The sequence below is a fragment of the Vigna umbellata genome, chromosome 7, assembly GCF_029865625.1.
Source record: "Vigna umbellata cultivar VRB3 chromosome 7, Vumbellata_1.0, whole genome shotgun sequence".
NCBI lineage: Eukaryota > Viridiplantae > Streptophyta > Magnoliopsida > Fabales > Fabaceae > Vigna > Vigna umbellata.
This window is the reverse complement of record NC_142171.1, coordinates 26,294,072-26,304,736: the sequence shown is the minus strand read 5'-3', so window position 1 is coordinate 26,304,736 and position 10,665 is coordinate 26,294,072. Positions and strand designations below refer to the sequence as shown.

Here is a 10,665-nt window from a genome sequence, read left to right as displayed (position 1 = left end):
TTTATATATATATAATTTTTTATAAATATAAAAAAATATTATTTATAAAGATATTAAATTATAAGATTATATGGTTTATTAATGTTTATGTTTTTATTTAACATAAAAAATTTGTAAAATAAAATATGGCTCAAAAATCAATCAAAAGAAGAGTGAATTGGTTGAATAAAAAACTTCTTGAAATTAAATGTTTTTTCTTAAGAACTGATGTTGAAGAGGATAAAAATTGGTTATACTTTAAAGAAGAAAAACCAATATAATATAGTTAAGATAAAAAGAAAAGGAAACATATATATTTTTTATATGATTTCAATTCAATATAAATATGTGTCTAGTTTAGTTCAAATAATCTAGACTGTTTCATTATATTATTGATTTATTTGTTATAGGATACAATTAACAAACGAAAACTTATAACCTTCTTAAAAATTCCTATAATAATACAACACAGGTGTATACAATCAAAATAAAATTTATAAAGATAGGAAGATGTTATTTGAAGTGACACATATCACAAGAATAACAATATAAAATTTATAGAATTTTTTATCAGACTTAGGATGACGAATGAATTTATCTCCAGTATAGTTTGAATTTGTACCATTCCAATATATAGTATAAACCATTAAGTCCAAGACAGATAATTCAAAAACTAGAATATACAATTACAAGTGTTTTAAAATTTCTTAAACAAATATAAGATTTGTCCATAACTTTTTAAGAAAAATAAATATAAGATTTATCCATAACTTTTTTATGCACAATAGATTTAAGCTTAGTCCTTCAAAAAGAAATTTAAACAACAGAACTAATAGTATGAGACTACTCAACTACATTATTGTCGTCCTTCAAAGGAAACTCAATTTTTGGAGGCAACTCAATTTTTGCTTTTTCATCTGATCACATCTATAAAGGTAATAAATGTAAAAAAAAGCAAACTCAAAAAAGCACAAACAAAAGAAAGGATATGAAAATGTACAAAAAGCATTTTTCATAAAGCTATTAAACAAACCACATTTACAAGTCAAGTAAAATCATACCGTTTTAAAACACAAGTCACGTTAAAAGAGATTCTTCTAAACTCAATTATCTAGATAAATATTAATTTTGAACTATAAAGAAGTTTTAACACTTATTATAGATAATCTTCAGCCACAAGGTTAATCTAATACTAGTCATTAGAACTTCAAAAAGATCTTTTAACCAAGACCTCCTGCCACTTTCAACACCTAATTCATCCTCCTTTATATGAGTGTGAATGACCAATAGAGTATCACAATAACTTCCTAATTGATTCCCTACTTTAATGCACACTCTAAGAAACATATTTCACAATGATTTTCTCTTGAAAACCCTATCATCCTCATAGTCTATATCTCCTCATATTCTAAACATTCATATTATCATTCATCTTTGACACAACTTAATTTGCTCTAAGAACTCAAAAACCTCAAAACAACCTCAGATGTATAAGTTCTATCTACCTCTAAGAACAACACAAACATGATCAAAATATGTCATTAGAATTACTGATCAACAAAGAATCATATAAGTGACTCCAAAGACACATGCAAACAAGGTAGGTCCACATACAAAAATAAAACAAATTGAACCTAAAAGAGATTCATAAAATAAACTTACTCAAATTGAGAAATTCACCGATTGATTTTGAAGAGCTTGGTAGCATGAGTAGTCCTATTATCTTAGTTCTTTAAGGAGACAAACCAGGAATGAGACAACTCAAAGAGAAGTGAGAGAACTTAAAAAAAATGATTTCTAGAAAGATAATGAATTTTAAAGTAATGAAATGCATTTATGAAATTTCTATTTATACTTAAACATTTTTATTATTAAAATAATCGAGTCTCATTATTTTAAACACATTATATATTCTAAAATGTTATTTTATAGATTCTTACAGAATTTGTTTCTGACGAAAAATCCCTATATTGACTGGATATGGGATATTGGTAGTATCTGATATTTTTCAATTAGCTATGAGATGATGATGGGTATATACATATTCTTCTCGTCTTTGTTTCCATACCTCTTCCTCATCCTTGTCCCTATTTAAATTACTAAAACTAATAGTTAGTAAATAACCTAAAGAACTTTATATATATATATATATATATATATATATATATATATGGTTTGTTAACGTGCGTATGCCTTTTTTTCAATTGGTACATTTTAGCAATGTGTACCGGGTTTTAATAGACAAAAATACCCTTATATATCATGAATTCTAAGTTTTAAGGTTAAGAGTATTTTAATAATTTTCATTATCAAAATTAAAAAAAAAACCCCAAACCCTTACTCACCTCTCTCATTCCTCTCAACCATTTCTCTTTTATCTCTCTCACTCCAACATTTTCTTTATCATCCCTACCGTGACTTAATTTAAAAATAAAATTAAATAATAATAAGAATGGAAAATATATAACACAGTCCTCCAATCAAAAATCAACTTCAACCTCATCAATTATTTTGTTATTAAAGTGGAAAACAAAAAAAATTGCGATGTCGCGGGTTGTTGTGTGGGTGAGAGAGAGTATGGAGATGAGAGAGAAACAAATTGGATAAATGAGGAAGGTGGATTAGGGTTAAGCAAGTGTTTTTGATTTTTTCAATTGGGACTATAGTAGGAATGACAGAGAAAAGATTGGAGTGAGAGAGAGGAAAGAGAAATGGTTAAGAGGAATGAGAAAGGTGAGTAAGGGTTTGGAGGGTTTCTTTTTTTTTTTTTAGTTTTGATAATGAAAATTATTAAAATACCCTTAACCTTAAAATTTAGAGTCCATGATATATAAAGATATTTTTGTCTACTAAAACTCGATACACATTGCTAAAATGTACCAACTGAAAAACAGGCGTACGCGCGTTAACAAACCTCATATATATATATATATATATATATATATATATATATATATATATATATATATATATATATATATAATATATGCTAAAATTTTATCGTGCAATATTGATTACCTTCTTATCTCTTTGTGCCAAGAGGTCAAGCTTTTTATGACCGACCTATGTAGGTGAGATGATCACAAAAAAAAAAGATAAGATAATATCTTATCTCTTGGCACAAAGAGATAAGAAGGTAATCAATATTGCACGATAAAATTTTAGCATATATATATATATATATATATATATATATAAAATGGTATTTTGATCTCTAAATCTTTTTTACTCTCATTTGACGATACCATTTACTACTTTTTCCCTTTTTTTATAAATATAAACATTTATTTTTTTATGAACATTTTACTCTTACCTAAGTGAAAAATGGTGTCAAACGACCATTTTCTAAATTGGAGAAAGAAAAGAAAAAAGAGAACAGAAGAGGAAAAAAAAGAAGAAAAAAAAACAGAGAAAGAGAAGGGTTAAAAGGATAAACAAATCATATTTTTAAAACTACTTAAGGTAAAGAAAGCATATATTTATCCTCTTATCTTTTATTTTCATTTATGTATTATATTCATATTTTATTTATATATTTGTTTTAAATGAGCTATCCTTATCCTTATTTTTATTTATCTATATTTACTAAATTATGCATTGATATTGTTTATTTATTTATATTTCATATTCTTTATTTACTTATATTTACCTCTAGGTGTTTTTTTATTTAGTTACATTTATTTCTAGCATTGGTATTGATTATGTAGCTATGTTTAGGTTTAATATATATTTTGGTCCTTTTAGGTGTGTTCAAATTGGTCCTTTTCTCAAAAATCCACAAATGTTCCATATTTTGTAAAAAATGGTTCAAAAATTGAGGTGTCAATTTTAAAAATAAAACTTAATGACGTGGATTATCATAGGTGAAGTGTTGGAGAGCAACTCTGCAACTACGACCCTCTCTTTCCCAACCCCAACCCTCTCATCATCGTCATCAGTGGTCCCAGCTGCGTCGGCAAAGACACCCTTATCGAGCACTACGACCTCCACTTTGTTGTCACTGCCACATCGCGCCCTCGCTGCCCCACCGAAGTCGACGACAAGGACTACATCTTCGTCTCGAAGGAGGAGTTTCTCGGGATGGTGGAGCGGGAGGAGTTGCTCGAGTACGCCCTCGTTCTTAGGGTCGAAATTCAGGGCGCCATCACGCGAGAGAGGAGAAGAAGCATTTAAAGAATTTTGATTATGTTATGGTGAATGCGAAGTGGAAGCTGGGCAGTGAAGTTGATGAGTCTATTATTGATGCCGAGAAAGCTAGGGTTTCACACTTAGATAAAGGGCTAAGGGTAAATGAACTAGGAAGAATCTCTCTGAAATGTTTTCTTTGACTGATTTCATAAATTGTTCACTATGGAAGATTGGTCATTGGTGTTTTTGAGGGAACTACTGTTCGCTTTCTGCAACCTCAATCTTGGAATGTTCATTCTTTCATAAACTTGTTTGTTCATTGATGCAGTTTGTGTTCAGAATTGAATAATAATATGGTATAATCCCAAGTGCAAAACTTCACTGTCCCCAATTTTTCTCATCAAAACCCCACTGCCTTCTTTGCCATAATTCAATTTGCATCTTCAACGAGCCACAAACTCAATTTCAACATCAATTTCAGCAAATTCTTCAATCCCAAATCGCGAATTGATTTTAACCTAAAGTTAATGAAGGAGAAGTTGTGACTGAGGCTGCAATGTGGCTCGAGGGTTATAGTGATTGTAGAAGAAGGATAAGTGCGATGAAGCTTCTAGTTTTGAGTGAGAAGGGGACTGCTGTAACATCCCAATATCTCACACTGGATAATTCATAATTTATATATTGTAACATTACATTTACGGTAATATCCCGTAATCTCACACTTATAAATTCATAGTTAATATATGTCTACACATGTTTTAAACTCAAATTTCAATTATAAACTCATAAATATAATTCGAATTCTTCTAACTTATTCTTCTGTCTCTCTCTTCATTGGCACTGGATCAGACGACATTCCTTCATCTGCTCCCGTATAACGAATTATACGATCATCGCACATACCCAAACAAAACAAACACAAACAAGTAGGGTGAGCTAACATGCAACAAATCATTTATAAAACATGTATAATTACCTTGATATAAACATCATATAATAATTATGTTCGACACCCTCATACCACAATTCCTATTAGACACTCGTCTCACAATACCCAATAGACACCACAATACCCAATAAACACTCATCCGGATGATACGTTGATGAGCGGTCACGGGAGGTTATGCACTTGTAATGACTTCTACTTCTTTTTACAAATACACTTTCAAAATACTTCATACCATTCACAAGGTTAATCCCCTCACTATGTCCAAAACCGGCACATAGACCAGGACCTCCTGCTCCTCTCACCACATAATTCATCCCTCTCTACTTGAGACTAGATGATTATTAGAGTATCAGGATAACCTCCAACTACGGGACCCTCAACATCAACATATACACAAATACCATAATATTACTGAATCTCTCCACGAGACTCATGCCATACTCATTTTCCTCAACTCACATTATACCCCTACAACATCTCCCCATAATACTCATAACATGTTCAGATGCATAAATTCAAATGCAATATAATAAAATACAATCATCGCATAAATCACACAAACTCAATATATTGCATAATAATTTAACAGTACTCAATCTGTTCAATAGGATTTAAGTTAAAAACTTGTCGAGTAGACTTCCAGGAAAGAGAGGTGCGTCACAATGGACAACTTAATTACCAAGTCTTTCCTTAGTCAAAGTGTTCCTCAACTAGTTTTTAACAAATTTCTTATTTACAGATTCAAAACAACAGCATATAATATTAACACTGAATTTCAATATAGATTAACATACAGTAAGCATTAACCATATTCACACAGAATTTCAATATATGAATAGTAATAAAATAATACTAAATCATAATATAAAAGCATAGAACTATTAAATCATAAAAAAAAACATAGAAAGGTTAGCTCCCCTACCTCTATTCCAGACGTCTCTTGCTCTGAATTTATTTCTCCGAAACCTTTCAGAACCTCTACCCTTCTTTCAACTAAAAATTTCTCTCTAACTTTCTCTCACTTGATTTCTCTTCTCTTGGTGTAGAATACCCTTCCCTCCCATGGCTATTTATAGTAAAAAAAAAATTTACTATTCATTAATATTTTAATATTATTTATTATTTTAATATTATTTAAAAAATAATATTTTAATCATTTACTCACCAATTCTGATCCTAGTTTCTTCCATATTAAGAAATCCTAATTTCTTCCATGCTAAGGAATCCTAATGCTGAAAATTTATTTTTACTATTCACTTTTTACTATTTACTATTTACTTTTTACTATTCAATTTAAAAAATTTTACTAAATAAGTTACCAAAAATTTGAACCTCTCCTTCTAAAATTACTAAAATTTTATATCCAAAATTTACATTTTTTCTATCCATTAAAATTATTATTACTAATAAAATACTAAAATTTACTACTATAAATATTTTCTTTTTCATGGGTCTTACAACTGCCACGTGGTAGTCCCTCATTGGTTGAGTTTGCCATGCAATGACTAACTGGATAGGTCATTCAGTTTTGGCCATGGGAGCAACTCTGTCGTTAGCGTTTTTAACGCCGTAAGAAAAAGGAACCAACTTGAACCGTTTTTTACAAAATATGGGACGTTTGTGAATTTTTGAGAAAAGAAGGACCAATTTGAACACACCTAACAAACCGAAGGACCAACATAGGTATTAAACCTTATATTTACATAAGTTACATATTGGTCATGTTTATTTACTTATATTTTTCTCTAGGCGTTACTATTGTTTATTTATTCATATTTATTCATATTTACTTCTACTTACATATTCATCCTATTTATTTATTTTATTGTATTGTCTGATTTCAAATAATTATTATTTTATTTATTTATGGAAAATACATATAATGATTATAATTATGGTGAAACATTGAAATTTATGATAAATAAATATTTGATTATTTTAGTTCGACGTAAAATGTTAGAAGTCTCACGTCGACTAGAGATAAGACTAGTTTATAATATATAAATGGGTGCAAACGTTTGATGGATGTTAGATCAGTTGGATGATTTGGATGTTAGAACATCATTATGTTACATTGTTATATGTTATTAATATAAATACATGTTCTATGCATTGATGGATGTTCTATGGATTAATGGATGTTGTATGGATATTGATCATATGATTGCATCTTTGAGATGCACATTATGCAGGTCTGTATGTGCTTGAAAACTGTTATGCAGGTCTGTTTATATTGTTGGTTTCATAAGAAATACAATTGTCTTTTACATTTTCCTCCAACTTACCGAAGGCTTTTGCCCTTCGGTAAATACCCACTTTTGGTAATTACCGAAGGCCTTTGCCCTTCAGAAATTACCGAAGGCTTCTGACCTTCGGTATTTACCGAAGGCTTCCGCCCTTCGAAAATTACCGAGGGCTCCTGGCCTTCGGTATTTACCGAAGGGCAAAAGCCCTCGGTAATTGTTAGCGACAAGGGATTTACCGAGGGCTTTGTGGCCGTCGATAAGCCGTCTGTAATAATCTCTTACCGACGGTTTTGGGCTGTTTTCGAGGACTTCTGGCCTTCGGTAATGCCCTTCTTTTTTGTAGTGAACTTTACTTTACAAGCCGGTTTTGTGGAGTTGAATTAAACTTAAAGCCCATTTTCTAACATGGTATCAGAGTCATGGTTGGAACCTATCCTATAACAATTAGTTGGGTGTTGCTCCCTCCACCACCACCCATTGCTCCCTCCACCACCTCATTCCTATTTTACCCCTCATTTCACCTCTTTATTCCTATTTTATCCTTAGTAAAATTTTATTTTTAGGATTCATATTTTATAACTTTTACTCACTGTAATCCTTTACATGAATGCATGACGGCAAACACATTCTTCTTCCTCTCTTTCAATTTATCCTCTCATTATTTCATTGTGATATTCTTTGTCTTGAACGTTTCATTTCTTCAGGAATTGATCCATCAATGTCAAAGGTCGGTGGGGCTGGTGAAGGTGGAGTGCAGAGCAACTTCATCGTCCAGATACGTAATAAACCCTAAAATAAACCTTAAAATAAACATGAAAATCTTAAATGAATGCGGATGTCAACATCTTTTAAGCTAAAACGGATATCAACATCCGTTTTGCCTTAAACGGATGTTAACATCCGCTAACGGATGTGAGCATCCGTTTAACGTTTTCATGATTATTTTAAGTTTTTCTTTATTAGTTTATTATTTTGTTATATTAATCCAACCCAATTACGCAGTTTCGTCCTACCGCGTCTCCTTAAATACGACCACCCTGCGTTTCTTCCCTTTCTCCCTCCTTCCTTTCTCCCTCCCAAGTTTCAGACCAAGCTTTCTGATCTTACCTCTTCCGATTCTCTGTTAGGAAATGCATTCCCCGCGTTTGACTATGATTTCACGCCGTGGGATGGGCTAGATTTTTTGCTTTCAACCCTACTAGCCTCAACCTCGTCACCTCCAGTTCCGCTTCGGACGACCCCCAAACAACGCCTGTCGACCAAAATCCGCCCTCGAACCAGTCTGACTGGGTTGTGTCCCTCATGGAGGAGCAAAAACGCATGAGAATGATATCGAACATGGATTGGGCACGAAGGTCACACATGCGTAAACAGACACACCTAGAGAACTTACAAAACCAAATGAACCTGTTTTGGGTTGAAAACCGGGAACTGAAAAACGGGTTTCAGTTTCTCCTTCACCATTGTAACCGTCTACGAACCGAAAACAAGTGGCTTCGGTCCAAACAAACCATGCTCCGCCAAAAACTGGCCGACATAAATCAAATTTTCCTCTTCCGACAATTGCAACCATTTTCCACTGCAAGACTGTGCAATATTGCCATGGCAGAATAAACCTCTGATCAACATTAACCACATAAACTACTTATCACAATTTGGCGTTTTTTAAGTAACTAAAAACAGTAACTTGTCTTAATTTATTTTCTGTGTAAAATATTTAGAGTAGCTAAAGGTGAAGTAGGGTAGGTGAGAGTGTGGTGAGAATGTGGAATGAAAGAAACTGAGACTGGGAGAGTTAGGGGTGCGCTGCGGAAAGAGAGAAGGAGAGTTGGAAATGGTAGAAATTTAGGATTTACAGTAATTAAAATAAGTTTAAAAGGTAAAAAAAGGGTTTTTTTGTAATTAAAAAATATTTGCAGAAGGTTGAGGAGGTGGTGGAGAAGGTTGGGGAGGTGGAGGGAGCAACACCCCAATCAGTTTTGTGAGATTGAGTCAGGCTTAAAGCCCACTTTCTAACCTAAAAGCTTGGGATTTAAATGAATGAATTATTATTTAAGATGACATGTTTTTAAGGTTATTCAAGTGAAACTCATTTATGCGGATGACTAATCCCTTACAAAATTTATTTAAATCTTTTATAAAATATGATGAACTTTTTACTTTTAGCAATAAGTTAATTTTTAATTAGAAGATATTTATTATTCATATCATTCGTTATCTTTAATTTAACAAAAGATATTATATTAACTTATTTTAAAAAGTAGACTAAATTAACAACGTTTTAAATGAAATTTAAAATATTATTACAATAATAAGAAGAAAAAACTATCAAACTTATAATAAAATAAGTAATAAAAATAATAAATTAAAATATCAATAATAACATAAATATTTAATTTTTTTATACTTTTACTTATATAATTCGGTTCAAAATAATTTCACTTCTCACTTTTTTTTCCACACTTTTAGTGTTTATTTTCTAATCCAAATAAAACATTATTTTTGTTTCGATCTTGTCAATGTAGTATTGTTGCCTGTGTATAAAATTTATGATTTCATCGACATCATTTTTAATATTTGTATTTTCATCTTGAAAATCAGATTAGACTACTTGCTAAACACAAAGTTAGTAATTCAGTCTTCATTTATTTAAACAATACAATTATTTAACAAAAAAATTAATAAGATGTTATTTTAATTTTTTCTTTAAAATGTAAAGTTTTTTTTTTCAATTCTTAAAAAATTGTGAGTTGTATTGAAGGAAAAGTTTTGGTAGAAAGGCAACACACATATCTGACATTGAAAGCAACAAAAGACCCCAAAAGCTAACATATGCCTAATAAATCCTAAACCATTCAAAATAGAAATACAGCCAAGCACGTTATGTCTTCTATTTATCTTATGATTAAGCTAAAAATGTGTTAGTTCAACTTGACTAACTTATTACGGGTTGATAGATTTTAAAAATGTTTTATTTTTTCAATTTATTTTATATATTTATTGTAGTACCATCAAAGTTGATTCACTTGACTTATTATTTATAACAGTACCATCAAAGTTTTAACTTGTTTTTATCAAATATTATTATAAAAATAATAATTGAAAATTAAAGTGTCAATCATACATTTAAACTATCCAAGCATTATTGAACAACATAATATTTAGAAAGAGTAATTTATCAACCTACATAATTAAAAGTAATAAATAATTTTAATTTAATTCAAACCAATTTAACTTTCATGAATGGAGTTCAATTTGATCCTCACATATGATGTTGTTGAGCGTGAAAGGTATATTAAAAATTTCTCAACATCTATATTTAGAATCAAACATATCTGATAGAAATAGAAATAAGAAAAGGAT

General features: G+C 30.6%; 1 pseudogene; it reads left to right on the top strand.

Annotated features, from left to right (window-relative positions):
* The first annotated feature begins 3,781 nt into the window (after positions 1 to 3,781).
* Positions 3,782 to 8,916, top strand: LOC148195588 (uncharacterized; annotated as a pseudogene).
* The last annotated feature ends 1,749 nt before the right edge of the window (positions 8,917 to 10,665 follow it).